Genomic DNA, 17,857 nt, shown 5'->3' on the forward strand with positions numbered 1-17,857 from the left:
GGAGACCGCAGAGTAATGAAGGTCTAGTGTTTCACAGTTCGGAGGTAAATAAATAATCAACCATACATGAAACATCTATGTCATATCTCAGTATGTAAATGTATACAGTATATACATACATATATCTTCGCAACTGTTATATACTTAAATATTAATTTAAAAGCAATAAAAGACCTTACGTATGCATTAGCGCCTTTATAATTAAAACATCTAATTACAGATACTTACAATCAGAGAAAAGCCCTTTTAAAACCAGCATATAGACGAACGGCGACAATTTATATATATATACGTTGCATACATATTATTATATATATATATATATATATATATATATATATATTTATTTATTATATATATATATATATATATATATATATATATATATATATATATATATATATCCGGAAAGACCAATAACCTTTCATGTTTATTGCAAGATTTTGCTCATATCAACAAACGAATAACATTCCGGATTACAGAATATCGAAAGGTTCAATCCCTCCATTTCATGGAGGGGAAATGGGATGGGGAAAAAAAGTGTCTGGGATGGGGAAAAAAGTGCCTGGAATCGAGGATAATTTTTGACTCGTTTTACCACAAAATGAATCACTGGGAAAGTTTAATTCTATGCCTTCTTTGATATCAAGAAAATAATTCTTGGCAGATTTGAAAAAATTGTTCTATATGATAAAAATAATCTTTATGAAAAATTATTCTCTGATGACTATAAAAAATAATTTGTTAAAGATAAAATATTTGATGATAAAAAGTAATTATTCGATGAAAACCCATAATTCTTTCATCATTAAAAAATAATTATTTCGTGTTAAAATAATAATTCTTTGATAAAAAAATAATTCTTTGGTAAAAAATAATTCTTTGATTTAAAAAAAACATATTTTGATGATTAAAAAATTCTTTAATGAATGAAAATAAATTATTTGATGAAAAAACAATTCTTTGATGATTAAAAATGTAATTCTTTCATGATAAAAAAATAATTTCTTGACAATTAGAAAATAATTCATTGATGATAAAAATAACTCATTGATGATATAAAGCTCTTTGATGATAAAAAATAACTCTTTGTTGACAGAAAAAAATTCTGTGATGATTAAAAATTTATTCTTTAATAAAAAAATAATTCTTTGATGATTAGAAAATTCGTTATTCGTATTATCAAATACAAAAGCTATAAATACGAAAAAAAATATATATTTCACGGCTGTGTAAAAAAAAATGAGATTACAATTACTTCATTTCTCTTTCAAATAAAAAAAATCACTTGACAATTTTTATTTTATGTCGTATCTCAAATCCCTATACTTTCCGATCACTATCCAAATTCCCCCTTTAACACAAAATATAGAATTCCCTAAAAGCGCAACGCCACACAATTTGAAAAATGAATAATAAATGTAAAATGGATTACGGAGAAAATTGTCCAAAAATCGCAATAAGGCAAAAATAAATCCCTCTGGAAAAGATTACGAAAACATCGACTTTTGCTATTTTTCCCCAACTTGAAATTTTCGAAATAGAAGATCGAAGCTTATAAAAAATATATATAAAAAAGAGAATAAAAATCCGATTGAAAAATAGACGTTACGAAAACACCAGCTTATGGCGTTTCTTTCAAGAAACCTGTGGAATATATATATATATATATATATATATATATATATATATATATATATATATATATATATATATATATATATATATATATATATATATATATATATATATATGTGTGTGTGTGTGTGTGTGTGCGCATGTGTGTGTGTGTTTGTGTGCGTGTATGTTTTCCTGGCCGTTTGTCATATATAAATTAATACATGAACTGCATTTGTGCTCCAAAACCTAACAGCCATTACGGCATTTTCCAGTGATTAAACAATCAATTTTTTTTTTCTAAAGAATTCCGGAGGCAAATCGTCGATTCCATTTCCGCAAATGAAATTTATTCCGCAGCGACGTCATTCAGAGTGAAATATCCATTAAGAACTGAGCGCCTATATATACCGCCTATATCCTATAGACTATAAATTACGCTTTTGATCGACGTCCACTGAATCGTGAAGATAATCTATGGAACTGAATTTGCTCCCATATTTTGGCTCTCTCTCTCTCTCTCTCTCTCTCTCTCTCTCTCTCTCTCTCTCTCTCGTTTATTCCGCTTCCGAAAGAAACGCCATAAGCTGGTGTTTTCATAACGTCTATTTTTCAATCAGATTTTATTTCGCTTTTTTTTTATATTTTCATATATCGGTTTCGATCCTCTATTTGGAAAATTTCGAGTTTGGAAAAAATAGCAGAAGTCGATGTTTTCGTCATCTTTCCCAGCGGGTTTTGTATTGGCCTTTTTTTTTCAACGATTTTTGGGCAATTTTCTCCGTAATCCATTTTACATTCATTATTCATTTTATAGATTTTGCGGGACTGCGCTTTTAGCGAATTCTATATTTTGTGTTAGAGGGAGAATTTGTGTAGTGATCGAAAGTGAAGGGAGTTCGGATACCCCGTAAAATAGCATTCAATTTGATTCTATTGTAAGAATCTTTTGCAAAATTCGCTAATGCAAATTAATCCACGAGGATAAACAAACGTCAAAAATGCGCCGAAGTGTCTTCGGCGCAATCGAGTTTTCTGTACGGCGTATAATCAAGGACCCCCCGAAGATAGGTCTATCGTTCGGTGGTCTCGGTATAATGCTGTATGAGAAGCGGCCCATGGAACTTTAACCGCGGCCCGGTGGTGGCCTATCCTATATCGTTGCCAGAAGCACGATTATGGCTAACTTTGACCTTAGCTAAAATAAAAAAACTACTGGGGCTAGAGGGCTGCAATTTGGTATGTTTGATGATTGAAGGGTGAATGATCAACATACCAATTTGCAGCCCTCTAGCCTCAGTAGCTTTTAAGATCTGAGGGCGGACAGAAAAAGTACGGACAGAATAGAGTGCAGAGGACAGACAAAGCCAGCACAACAGTTTTCGATTACAGAAAACTATAACTAATCACAGGTGTGTCCTCACCACTGATCGGACGATTTCAGTTCAAAAGAGGTCGATGTAGCTGGCAATCACTCCTCTCACGTAACATGGCTCTGGAAAAAGATTGAGAAGATTTAGAGCTCAGCATTTACGAAAACGATCGACGTACTTGCTGAATGGTATTAACTTAGTTCAAAACACTTCTGTTATCTCTGGTGGGGATCTGATGTTGAAGAGGGAAACAGAATTGCGTCGTTATGTATATGATGATAAAATGGAAGCAGAAAGCAGACAGTAATTCTGTTACTGTTGGCGGATGATTTGACATTGAAAATTGAAAGAAAACACCGCTATCAGTTCTGCGCATCATCTAACCAGAGATTTTGAAGTTGAATGCATTTCTGTCACAATGGGGATCTTTTAGTGAAAATGGAAGCAGAAAAACAGGAATAAGGGACCAGTTCTGTTAGCGACCTTAAAGTGGAAACAGAAGATGAAAACACTTCTGGGAATTCTGTTGGAGACTGTACAGATTTAAGCGAGGCATAATTAGAAGATCGTAGTCTTTCACTGTTCCTTCAAGTACCAGATCTAACTATTTAGTGGTTTCAGGTCATCGTAAGACGTAATACCAAGATTATATATTTGAGTAATAGGAGAATCAAAATTTCCAATATCTTGTCGTATAATTGTTTTATAAATATATTAATTCCAGTCGTAAATAAGTATATTGAATTGTTAATCTGTGACTCTGAATTATCATCGGCAGAAAAAGAAACCACTGAAAGATACCTTTAAAACCAAACGAATAAATATATCTATTCGGAAAACAGACAGACAGACAGACACATGCTATAAGAATTCGAACGCTAAAGTAAACCAGTAAAAAACCCGCCTAAGTTTCTTCGGCGCAATCAAGTCTTCTGTACAGCCGCTACAGCGTATAAATCAAGGCCACAGAAAATAGATCTATCTTTCGGTGGTCTCGGTATAGTGCTGTATGAGCCGCGGCCCATGAGACTCTTAGCCGGCTGTGGTGGCCTGTGTTGTTACGTTGCCAGAAACACGATTATTGATAACTTTAACCTTAAATAAAATAAAAACTACTGAGGCTAGAGGGCAGCAATTTGGTGTTTGATGATTGGAGGTGGATGATAAACATACCAATTTGCAGCCCTAGCCTCAGTAGTTTTTGTAGATCTGAGGCGGACAGAAAAGTGCGGACAGAAAAAAGTGCGGACAGAATAAAGTGTGGACGGACAGACAAAGAACGGCACAATAGTTTTTCTTTTACAGAAAACTAAAATTCCTTTTTTCTTTTTTTATTTAGGGTTCCTCTTCATTTATTAAAAGCCGTATTTGATATGACTATCGTCAATTATAGAAGTAATAGAATCTGCTATTTGACAGTTCAACTAGTCTCCACATGCACGTTACATAAAACATTTAGATCTTTAAAAATTATATATATATATATTTTTGCAAAGTTGCTTGGCATTGCATTAATCTTCATTGATAAAAATGATGTTTACCATTTGTAACTATCAAAGACAAAATGCAAAAGCAAATCCTGCATTATATCAGAGAAAAACAAAGGAACATCAAATAAAAAAGTCCTAATATTACTTTCATTCAAGAGGCATATTTATTGTCTCTTCATGGCCTCTTCTCGATCTCCGCCATTCCAAGTCTCTCGTCAATCTCTTCCCTTTCTGTCCTCTTTAATTCCCTCGTTTCACGGGGAAAATAAAGTCAAAATGGTTTATTACAAAGAGGAAAGGATGAAACAGGAAAAGAGTTGAGCGAAACAGCACTATTCCTTACGGCCCCGTGTCTCCTAATCCGCCAAGAAAACGCCCCCATTGGACTCCAACGTCCGCGTAAAAACCCGAAAGAGCAAAATGTAAACAACTTATGACTGTTGGAACAGTACCCTGGATAGCGGGAATAATCTTCCGGTGGAAAAAGAACGCGGATAATGTGAGAGTTGAAGGTGCGAGTGGAGAGAGAGAGAGAGAGAGAGAGAGAGAGAGAGAGAGAGAGAGAGAGAGAGAGAGAGAGAGAGAATGTCTGTTTGCGAGTCGTTACGGTATGGGTGACTGACTGGTGTTTGTTGTCTGCACAGTAGCACTAACGGAACATAATGGCGCAGTGTACCCTGTTATGTGAACGTACACAAACAAGCATTCGACAACCCAGACAAGAGATGAATAGCACTCTTTAAAAAGAGAGAGAGAGAGAGAGAGAGAGAGAGAGAGAGAGAGAGAGAGAGAGAGAGAGAGAGAGAGAGAGAGAGTGGAAACTCAAAATAATTCATTCCCTCCCATTTAGCTGTGCCTGGTTCGAAACAGGCAGTTCTTGAAGAGTCATTTCTCTTATTCTCAAGAAACGTCTCTTCGAATACACTTGAGTCTAACAAAATGAATTAATTTAGCAGAGAAAATACAAATTAATTTCTATATTTCTTTTATTTACCGCCATGATCAGTCTTCGTCCATTTCAGAAAGGTATTTGTTCCTAGACAGTGATGGATCCCAGTTGATGTTTTTATATACATATATAAATATACCAGACAATTAAATTTTTTTTTATATATTATAGCCTTTGGTTAAATATAAGCTTTCCAACGTCCTTACAGAGAAAAGACGGTGCTTTATAACCGGAGCCTTCCAACAGCTTTTTGAACATCAAGAATAATGAGAAGGATCTCTAAAAAAATAAAATAAAATAAAATAAAATGACGGAACACCTGTGAGATTTTTTAAAAGTTCCCCATTACATTTCGACCCAAAATGAGTTGAGTTCATTGTATTCGGAAACGTGACATCAAAGGTTAAAGCGCTAGGAAGGATTCAGGCAGTAACCTTTATTCAGTTAGGTCAATCCTTACTCAAGTAAGGACTGAATCAGCGGATGTTTCTGAGAAGAAAGACCTTACGAACTGCTGATTTAAGAGAGGTATAGACTGGAAAAAGTGGGAAAATAGAAGAAACAGGAGCATTATTTACTAGCAAGAAAGATGAGAAAACTCATAATTGAAGAATATGATCTCGCTAGAAAAGCTATTTACAGACCCACAATGACAGACTATCGTGTTGGCAAATATTATAAACGAAGGACCCCTTATCCAGATTGTTTATTTTGACGGCTTATTATGAAGCTGGAAATATATATCTTAATCTAACGAGATTATTATCACTGTGTACTAAAAATCCATAATTATGATAGTAAATTGTATTACTATGTAAAAGATACAGAAAATACAAATTAATTGTGGGTTTTCATTACACGACTGTTTTTCACGAGATTGTGAATTTCTCGGCATTATAATAATTATTATTATTTATACGATCTGCCAACCAAAATGAAACTATGCAATATGTTGAACTGAATTGAATATAGAATTTTGGACAAGGCCAAGCACTGGGACCTATGAGGTCATTCAGCACTGAAACGGAAATTGACAGCAAAAGGTTTGAAATGTGTAACAGGAGGAAAACCTCGCAGTTGCACTATGAATCAATTGTTAGGAGAGGGTGGAAAGTAAGATGGAAGAAAGAGAACATGAAAGGAAGTACAGTAAAAGGAATGAGAGAGGTTGCAGCTAGGGGCCGAAGGCACATTGCAAAGAACCTTAATACCTACAGTGCACCGCATGAGGTGCACTGACGGCACTACCCCCTTACGGGGTCTACAGTATGTTCCTCACATCTTCTGGAAATCGATTTTTTAAAGGAATGATTAGAATGGCAGATGTGCTTTCGAAAAGAAACAGAAAGAGAATTAAAACGAGATTTTTCCGTCGGACGGAAAGATAGTTAGAGAAAAGCTTTCCTCCCTCCCCTTAATTCGTCAAGTTTTTTCGTAATATGGTTCGAAAAACCTTCATCAAATTAAACTTCAGCCATCTTTTCTGGCTCCGATGACGTTAGACTGATATTTGCCTTGATGAAATTACCAACGTCGGTTCTATTCTTTTCCGATAGTTTTTTTTTTTTTTCTTTTTACATTTCATCAATTGGTATTCTGTCCAATGAAACCATATGTCCTCCTCCTCCTCCGCCACCTCCTCCCCTCCGTCTCTTCCTCCTCCTCCTCCTCCTCCGCCTCTTCCTCCTCCTCCTCCTCCTTCTCCTTCTCCTTCTCCTCGTCCTCGTCCTTCGCCTCTTCCTCTTCCTCCTCCTTCTCCTCCTCCTCTTCCTCCTCCTCCTCCTCTTCCTTCTCCTCCTCCTCCTTCTCCGTCTCTTCCTCTTCCTTCTCCTCCTCCTCCGTCTCTTCCTCTTCCTCCTCCTCCTCCTCCTGCTCCTCTTCCTCCTCCCCCGGCCACCCAGTCTCCTACCTTCCCCCCACCCCTCCACATTCCCACCATGCCCTTCTTGACAGATTCTTCGAAAGAATGTCATATCAGAAAACGAATGCAATTCAATTTCTCGTCAAATTCCTTCATTTCTGAGGCTCTGTCTTTTAATTATTCCGAACGGAGAAGCAGAATACTTGGAAAGGTGACTGACAATGAAATGTGTTACTATGGGAGCATCCTGACCACCCACTAAAACACTGGCGTCGGGACAGATGCCCCACCCTAAAGTAATGGCAAATAAACTGAAGGACCATACCTGCTTGAACAACCACCTAATCAAATATAATGAATAATTACCGTTCTATGGTCCTCGTAGCCGCTTTAAAGGTATAGAATGACAACCACCTAATCAGCTGTAATTAATTAATGACCTTTCCATTGCCCTCGTAGCCATTGTAAAGGTATGGAATGAAGATACTGGTCAAGCGTCGCTCTATCTCTCTTTGTCATATCTTATTTGAATTAATTCCATGAAGTCTCTACGTAGCTTTCCGTCGCAAGAAGTGCTCAAAGGAAAATGATATCCAATCATAAAATGATGAAGAGCTCAACTTTTGAAAAGAGGATTCACTACACACCATGAAGTTTGCAAATTGTAGATTCATACAATTTCTTAAAAAAAATACTTCCATTTTACTATTATATATGTATATATATGTGTGTATATATATATATATATATATATATATATATATATATATATATATATATATGTGTGTGTGTGTGTGTGTATATATATATACACACATATATAAAATTAACATTTTATATAAGGGTAATGGTTAAACAGTTTAAAACCAAAACTAGATAGAATCGGCGTCTAAACCCACTGCTATTGAGACGCCATCTTTAATAGAATAAATATTTCCCCCGCAGCTGAATCCATTCATACGGCAGACTGATGTCTAGACCCCATTACTATTGCGACGCCATTGTAATGTATAAAATCAGTCAGTCTTGTACACAACGCCAACTAAACGACAAGCCTTTTGCTTAAATGAGTCCGCCCGAATAAAAAGAAATATTTTACGTAAATGAGTCCACATAAAAAAAAAGAAAAATTAATATTCACCAGGAAAAAAGTACAGAAACCATCCCATGGAAAGTAAAAAAAATTATACAGAAATAATGCAATATTTTGTCTCCGGACAACCGAACCCAGGGGCGCCGTAACGAGAGAGTATTCGATCTGAACAGATTGCAATGATGTTGCCTCGATGTTGCATCATTTATATAATGTCTCAGCCATAACGGGCTTTGTGGCCCGGGCCATAAAGTATTATTGGATTCATTATTATCCTGAACTCACTGATCCGCAAGTTATTTGATGGCATTTCTCTTTGTATTTTTGAAGGCATTTCTCATTTTTATTTTCATCTTTTGTTTTATTTTTGTAGGAAGGGTTTTGCTTTGTGCTGGGTTTGAGTCGTAATTTTTAGTCATTATTTCGTATTTTCTTTTTCTTTTCAAGTTGCGTTATTAATTGGTGTAATTCGTGTTTTTGTGAGAATGTCGTTGCTCTATGGCAAATTTCATTTGTTTTCTAGAGTTGTAAATTAGACTTTTTTTATTGTTTTTCTATTTCCCAATTCGTGAATCTTCGTGTCTATTCCATTTTATACCATGTTTCGTCTCGTTCATTTATTTTTGCGTATAACTTCCTTTCACATACGAGAACACTTTATTACTTCATATTCCTTGATGTGTTTTTTAACGTATGCCCATTTCTTCGAGCATCAGTAAAAAGATGACAGATAAATTCCAATTTCATTTATTTTCCGAAATATATTTGGTCCTTTTTAACTTTTTCCAGATTTGCAGTTTCCCCTGTCACGATCGCTCGTCTATTTTCTCGTGGCGGTATGATGTGTCTAAACGACCATTTTTATGTCGAAATATTACACAACCATTTGTTCACGCGAGACTATGAATACGGGAGGGTTAAAACATGTAATGGGATTTACGTCAAATGTAAAACATTAACAGATTTATCGACAATGAAGCCGCCCATTACCGCGAAATGAGAGGGGAACAAATATAGAGAGACTAGCTATTTTACTGTGAATCACATTTCATGAAACTTAATGCGTTCTTTTACGTTAACTCGACTCTGGTTATTATTCACAGTCGTTACACACGTAAAATTAAAATATATATATATATATATATATATATATATATATATATATATATATATATATATATTTGATATATATATTAGAACATTATCTTTGGAATACACCCAACGGGCACATTTGAGGGGGAGTGCCGTTAGTTCACCTCATGCGGTGCACTGTAAGCATTACTCAGTGTTCTTTGCGGCGTACCTTCGGCCACTAGTTGTAACCACCCCTTTTTTTTTTTTACTGTACCTCCGTTTATAGTCTCTTTCTTCCATCTTTCTTTCCACTCTCTCTTAACAATTGTTTCATAGGGCAATTGCGAGGTTTTCCTCCTGTTGCACCATTAAAACCTTTATAATCTCAATTTCGCTTTCAGCGCTGAATGACCTCATAGGTCCCAGTACTTGTATTTTGGCTTAAATTTTATGTCATATTCCAACACCAGAAGAAATTATAAATAATATTTGCTTTGGGGCCGGCCAGGAATCGAACCGTTGCCTGGCTTACGAACAACGATAAACAGTGACTTTGACCACCCGGCTACCAAGGAAGATATAAGTTGATACAACTCTACTATATATATGTCTGTAGAATTCAGGTTCTGTACTAAGAATAGTTTTAAGCCCTTCTCCACCATGATAGCTGACTGGTAAGAGAGATGCATATTTGAGTAACTGTTTGTGTACGTGCACCCGTAATATTAGTCCCTGTATGTACATTTTTGTATATCTACAAGTCTATATTTATTTATTGCCTGTCCTTTAATACTTAGTAAGAAATTCATTGTGTTACTTTGTTATATATATATATATATATATATATATATATCGGCCTGTGATATATATATATATATATATATATATATATATATATATATATTTTATATCTATTATATCTATATATATAAATATATATATATATATATATATATATATATATCAATTTGATCATGCATCTTAGAGCTATAATAATCAATCACTGACATTATCTTGAAAGTATGATGGTAATAAATTTTTACAACAAACTCCTTTCAATTTTTCCTTTGTTATTTAAATAAAAAGCTTAGCCTATACATCTTGAAACAATTACTTTATCTTGAAAGTATGAGTAAAAACAGTGAGATCACATTACAAATTCCATTCAATTTCATCATTGTTAACTGAGTATAAAAATCCAAACCTGAGAGCTATCCTCAATAATCCCCACTTCACCTCTGACCAACTAAATCCCACACAACTCCCTCCGTCCCAGAACGACAGATTCATCGAAACTGAAGTCCGCCAAAATTGCAAAACATAAAGACGCTTTATCCGAACGTCAAGGCGATCTGAGCTGATGAGAAATTCCGAATGACTGTCGTTTTCTATTGGACGCAAGGGCCAATTGAATGCTTCTGTTTGCCCGTGCAATTAGGCCCGAAATTGGTTCAGGTGAAAGTCATCTGAGGGCACCATAAAGGGAGGAACACCTCAAGAATCAATTAATTCACGGTCACTTTCCATTTAGCCTGAGTGTTGTTTTGGCAACGGGAGGGATTTTGTCTCTCGAATGGGTGCGGAAGGCATTGGGAAATGAATGGCTTGTCGGGATAGATGACTTTGGTTTTTAAAATGGCTTTTTGGTCGTTTATACCTATGCAAATAGCTGTCGGTATTCCGTCTTAGGAACATGTTTGTAAAGACTATGGTGCTTTATGTATTCTTGCCCCCGTTATTTCTTTAAGCTGTAAAAATATGAAATGGTGTCCTTGGTTCAAGGCAGCCATGTTTTGAAACATGGGCTCTTAACTTCCAGAGTAGGCCGTAATGAATATGTAATACGAAAATGCGGAGGGTAATTCGTGTTTAACATGTACCTATACAATAGTACGAGCAGTACTAAAATATACAGTATATACATACATACATACATAAGTATATATACAGTATATATATATATATATATATATATATATATATATATATATATATATATATATATATATGAATACACACAGATATATTAATATATATATATATATATATATATATATATATATATATATATATATATATATATATATACATATCAAATTATTTTTGTATAGAAATATTCGCTGATTACTACCTATAGCCTTCCACTGAGCAGGTTATCAATAGGTTTTTGAATGTCGTCTGACTTTCCCATCTTCCCTCCTATTATTAATCTTCTCTCCACTCATCACTCTGTTCCAGACTTTATCGCTGTTTTCATGGAATAACATCACAGACTTATGGAGACAGATATTACGTGGCCCTTCTTGGAAACGAATTATTAATATTCTCATTAACTGAAGGACTTTTATTTGTGATATTCGATGATATATAATTCTGTACTTGGAGGGTCAGAATGTTTTCATTCCTCGTACGAATACACACACACACGCACTGATATATATATATATATATATATATATATATATATATATATATATATATATATATATATATATATATATATATATATATATATATATATATATATATATATATATATGTATGTATGTACTGTATATATGCGTATCTATACATATTATATATAGTAGATATATACTTAAGTGTATGTGTGATTATATGTAATTGTATGTTTGTAAGTATATATGTATAAAGTCCTATTCTAATATGACCATTTCGTCCTTCGAACCATCGTGACGCCAGTTTAAACAGCCAAAAATCAATCAATCAATCCTGCGAAACGAACGGTAACAGCCTGAATGGCCGGAGGCGATCTCTCGCGATAGAAGCGATCTCCTTTAGCGATAGCGATCTCTCCTAACTCATCCCGGAATCATTCCGAAATGGCGATCGAAGGACGCGAGAGAGAGAGAGAGAGAGAGAGAGAGAGAGAGAGAGAGAGAGAGAGAGGATCAATGAAGGTTGGATGGCAGCCATTTTAGCACAGATTAGGAGTCTTTATGAGCAGCACTTACAAACGTCATTGGGAAGTTTATTGGGGCCGGAAGGTACGCGAGATGTGGCCGCAGCAAGTGTTGTTTGTTGTTCGACGTTCGACTTAGCTCTCTCTTGCGCCACACAGGCAGCGCACAGGCAGCACAGTCACTCGGTCGTCAATCACGCGAGTGATCGTACCATACCTGACGGCAGCCATGAGAGTATAATTCACGTTTGGGCTTCACCGCTTTTGAAATGTCCGGGTTTCTTATGGATTTGACTGACTGGTTAATTGTTTATTGGTTTATGTCGACATGGCGTTACGCCGACTAAATTTTTTTAAAGCTTAAATAAGATATATCTTGAAATAAATATTCAATATTGCATTACGAATTCCCGAGTTGCTTTACCGATGAGACTAAATTTTATTTAAAGCCGTTGATATTGCGGATGTCTTCTAAAAGAAAATTCATCCTAATGTTTCATATACATATGTGTGTGTGTATACACACACATGTGTATATACATCATAGTATTCCAATGTTGTTTATTAATGTAAAAATACTTTCTACTTCCATCATGGGTCTCGACTGGTAAAACTGAACGAAAATAAAGTTGGAGAGAGAGAGAGAGAGAGAGAGAGAGAGAGAGAGAGAGAGAGAGAGAGAGAGAGAGAGAGAGAGAGAGAGTTACTTTGAAGTAATTTTCTTGTCGAATATGGCTATATATATCATGATTAAGACCCCCAATTCCTCTGCCTCAGTCAACCCAATTTCTAATCTAAACTATCAATTATATTATCAGTACCTTCACCCTAATTGCTCATCTTACTACCTTAACTTGATATCTTATTTTTTTTCCAAGCTATCAGTTGCCGTGGTGGCCCAGTGGTATGGTTCCCGCCTACCAGTCGAGAGGCCAGGGTTCAAATCTCGCCCCTCACTGGGGGCTTGGAGATGTGGCCATTGCATAAAACCGGTGGCCCGCCAACCTATCAGACTGAAAACTTGAGAGGGCTAGAAAATGGGTACCAGCCCTCAGGCTGGGGGTTTAAACAGTGGGCCTAGCGACACACTGGCCACGTTTCTCAGGCAATGGTACTTCACCCCACTGGCTGTCGGCCTAAGAAGCTGGAGTTCACTGTCAGCCCTATGAGGCTTGCGAGGCCCAGGAGGACTTTAACCTAACCCTAGCAGCTTAATTGTTGTCTTTTAACAAACTAACACCCTAGACATAACACTCAGTCTTTTATAAACTACCAATTGCTAAACTCTAATCTTTCAAGTATTTTTGGCTCCCAATCTTCAGCCTTAATAACTAATCTTTCCTTAAACAATCAATTCGTCATTCTGAATCCAACTTTCCAACCACCATTTCTTTACCCATAATCCTCAGTTTTATGAAGCCGTCAATTCCTGTACCTCAGTCCTTATCTTTTATAACCTCCTATTCCTCAACCTTCGCCCCTAATCCTTACTCCTTTTTCCCTAATCCATACTCCTTTTTATAGTTCCTTAACTCCCCTATTTCCTCAAACGCTCGGTCGTTCTTGAGGCGAAGCCAAACGACCTCCCCTTTCACAGTTAATTGAATAGCCTGGAAGTCGTTCCATTTCCAGCCTCCTTCTCATCACTTTAAAGGACGTTTTTACAGCATCTTTCGACTGGCAAGGTCCCACGGGTGGGAAAATGACTTATTAGTGTTTTATTTAATACTGAGAGAAGTAATGGTGGAATAAATAGGTCGAACTTTTCGTTTTTCAAAAGTTTCAAGAGAGTCAGGAGGTAAGCATTCGACTCTTCCGCTTAACTTTAAGGTTAGTTTCTTTCCAAGCACCTATATTGGACTGACGATTTCTTCGAATTTTTGGGTAGGTTAAATCTCTTCTCTGAAAGGTTCTAACCTTAGTGGTATGCTTTCTTGTTCTCAAATGATAGGTAGAATCTCTAACTTTCTAAATTACACCTCATTTCCAGAGCCACACCTGATTTATCCCGTAGGGGGATTGGGGGGAGCGGGAAGTTATTGCCTTCAGTGGAACTCATGCCGTGCACTGTAGTTAGGCCTCAGGTAACAATTACCTATGCATTTGAAAACTTATTTTTATTTTTATTTCTCTTAGCTGAGGCAGCAACTGTTTTATTGTCCCTTTGAAATTTTTTTCCAAGAATATGTCCTTCTCCTGGTTCTCTGAAGATAGTTATTAGCTCAAATTTGTCATTTTTATAATAATTAAAGAAAAATTAAAGAAGTGAAACAAAACAAAATCATTTTCTTTGTCTTGTACTTCTTCAATAACAGCAATGTTCATCTTTTAATTTTTGTAGGCAAGAAGCTTAACAAATGACATACTGAAATGCAGAAACTATCCCTCACTTCTACAGTAATCTAAGAGTACCTGATAACTGAAACGGAAGAGAGAAATAGGTAATAAAGAATCAAAGGACATAAATGTGATTCTCTAACTCTGAAAACCGTGGGATCAGTAAATCCAGTCCCGCATGACAAGGGAATAAGCCAGTACCCAGAACAGAGCAATAGATATGACAGCAGAATTGTAGATGATGGTGTTCGCTATTGTAAATGACCTCGCCAAGGATTTGCGGGAGACACAATGGGGTATTCAGGGCTATTATTAGTGGGTGCAAGTGATTACGAGAGAGAGAGAGAGAGAGAGAGAGAGAGAGAGAGAGATTAATCTATGAATGATGACCCTTGTAGATTAAGAGAGAGAGAGAGAGAGAGAGAGAGAGAGAGAGAGAGAGAGATTAATCTATGTATGATGACCCTTGTAGATTACGAGAGACAGACAGACAGACAGAAGTAACCTACGTATGATACCGCTCGAAGATTACGAGAGAGAGAGAGAGAGAGAGAGAGAGAGAGAGAGAGAGAGACAGACAGACAGACAGACAGACAGACAGACAGAAAGTAACCTATGTAGAGTGGCATTTGTAAATTACTAGAGAGAGAGAGAGAGAGAGAGAGAGAGAGAGAGAGAGAGAGAAAGTAACCTATGTAGAGTGGCACTTGTAAATTACGAGAGAGAGAGAGAGAGAGAGAGAGAGAGAGAGAGAGAGAGAGGAGAGAGAGAGAGAGAGAGAGAGTAATGTTTGAACGTGCTTTCAGAAAATGAAACCTTATTGCATGCTTTTATTTAACTTGACTTCTGCGTCTGTCCGTCTTCTGTCTGTTTGGGTCAAATCTTGTAACTAAATTTTCAACCTGTTCCCTTCGTCCGGTGGACTTCAAATTTTCCATGGTTACTCAGTCCCGGTGACAATACAACCTTACATGATAAGTAGGTCAGCAGTGACCTCTAGTGACCTTTCCAAGTATTTCAGGATTTGTATGGAAATTTTCGGATTTTTCACACGGTAGAATAAATTAATAGCTCTACGGATTATTCAAGCCTTCATAGGCTCAACAGGATAACACAATCAATTTCGTTAGCTGCAATAATAATTCGGTTACAATTTCTGTCAAAACCAAAAGTATAAAAATAAAACAATATAAAAAAAATTGTTAAGCAAGCTTTTTATTAAAATGCACTAAAAAGTAAAAAATAATTCTTTGAGACATCAGGATTTTCTTACAATTAATCATGTCTACAAAAATAAAGCGTGGGCGCCAAACATGGAAGCAAAGGCTACAAGAAATTAAAAATAAAAAAATTAATATATATATATATATATATATATATATATATATATATATATATATATATATATATATATATATATATATATATATATATATTCCTTTTCTTGTAGCATTTCCTTCCATGTTTGGCGCCACGCTGTTATTTTTATAGACATGATTAATTGTAAGAAAATCCTGGTGAGTATCAAAAAATTATTTTTTTACTTCTTAGTGCATTTTAATAAAAGCGTGTTTTAAAAAACATATATTTTTTTATATAAACAATGCTTTAGACTCTTGTGCCTGTGGACTTTGTGAGAATCACTATCAAAGGCTTTCGTACTCTTATTTACATTTTTAAACTATAATCTGTTCTATTCTTCTTAAATGAATTTTCTTGAAATTAACGCACCTAAACGTTGCGTTCTCCTGAATTTCAATTTTGACCTTTTATTTAGGAATTTTATACACTTTCAGAATTTCCCAATGCTGGCTCGAAATTTAAGCAAATAAAACCTGAAAGACTGGAACACAAGGGAAGCAGAAAAGTTCAATATTTAAAGGCAATGGGAGAGGGAAAATTTGCTAAAAAAAAAAAAAAAAAAAAAAAAAAAAACTCATTCAATCAGAACTTCTGCTAAGTTTCATCAGCCATGTCCAGTTGGCTTGAGAATAGAAGAAGAAAGAAACTGTATTTTTTTTTACATTATAAATACAACTATACCACACTTACAAGGGGAGAAAGAAAGCTTTGACCTCATTTTACAACACGAATAGCTTTAGATCTAAATAAAGAGACGACAAATAAGATACCTTTCCATTTATTACAGAAGGCATTGCCGTAGGTTTGGAAAGAAAGATATACGATCTTTCATTCCTTTGTGCGTTGGCCAGAGTCCAGAGTCCGGTGTAAGAACGGGAAAATAAATTATCTTATCTTTCGATAAGTCAGAAAGGGCTAAGATCTAATTTTGGTACAAAAAGAAGTGGCCTGACCTTTTGCTAAGAGTAGGAGTGAGCCATGATGAAAGAGATCTGTAAAAAATATATATATATATATATATATATATATATATATATATATATACCTGTATATATATTATATATATATATATATATATATATATATATATATATATATATATATATATATATATATATATATATGTACATATATATTTGACTTATAGTTACACTGAATTGGATTCACGAAATTTAGGCTGAATAGCCGAGTACTGAGGCAACTTCAGCCATTCAGCGCTTCAGAAAATGAAAAGACAAAGTTGGAGTGGTTGGACAGCAAGATGAAGAGATCTAAAAATAAATGAAGTACAAAGGCCTAAATGTGAAACTGGGAAAAAAAGTAAGAGAAGTTGCAAGGGAAGATTGAATAAAGGAAATGCGAATGGACGTTAGGTGAGAGGCTAAAAGATTCATGCAGCTTGGGCCAAAGGGACGCAGTAAACACCCCTATTTAACGCCTACAGTGCACCGCTTTAGGTCCACTAATGGCACTGACTCCCCCCACTCTCCTCTCCCTACTGGGTTAATCAGGTGTGGCTCCCGAGTTCGAGTCTCCGGCCGGCCAATGAAGAATTAGAGGAATTTATTTCTGGTGATAGAATTCATTTCTCGCTATAATGTGGTTCGGATTCCACAATAAGCTGTAGGTCCCGTTACTAGGTAATCAATTGGTTCTTAGCCACGTAAAATAAATCTAATCCTTCGGGCCAGCCCTATGAGAGTTGTTAATCAGCTCAGTGGTATGGTTAAAACTAAGGTATACTTAACTTCTGGAGAGGCATTGTAATTTAGATAGTTGGA

General features: G+C 35.6%; 1 long non-coding RNA gene across 1 annotated transcript in view; it reads right to left on the minus strand.

Moving 5' to 3' along the window:
* Positions 1-3,039: 3,039 nt before the first annotated feature.
* Positions 3,040-17,857, minus strand: part of LOC136851169 (uncharacterized) — a 255,455-nt gene continuing 240,637 nt past the window's right edge. Inside the window, exon 4 of the long non-coding RNA XR_010856796.1 lies at positions 3,040-3,112. This is a non-coding gene — a long non-coding RNA (uncharacterized lncRNA). The remainder of the gene's footprint in view (positions 3,113-17,857) is intronic.

Source organism: Macrobrachium rosenbergii, chromosome 23 (assembly GCF_040412425.1).
Source record: "Macrobrachium rosenbergii isolate ZJJX-2024 chromosome 23, ASM4041242v1, whole genome shotgun sequence".
Lineage (NCBI taxonomy): Eukaryota > Metazoa > Arthropoda > Malacostraca > Decapoda > Palaemonidae > Macrobrachium > Macrobrachium rosenbergii.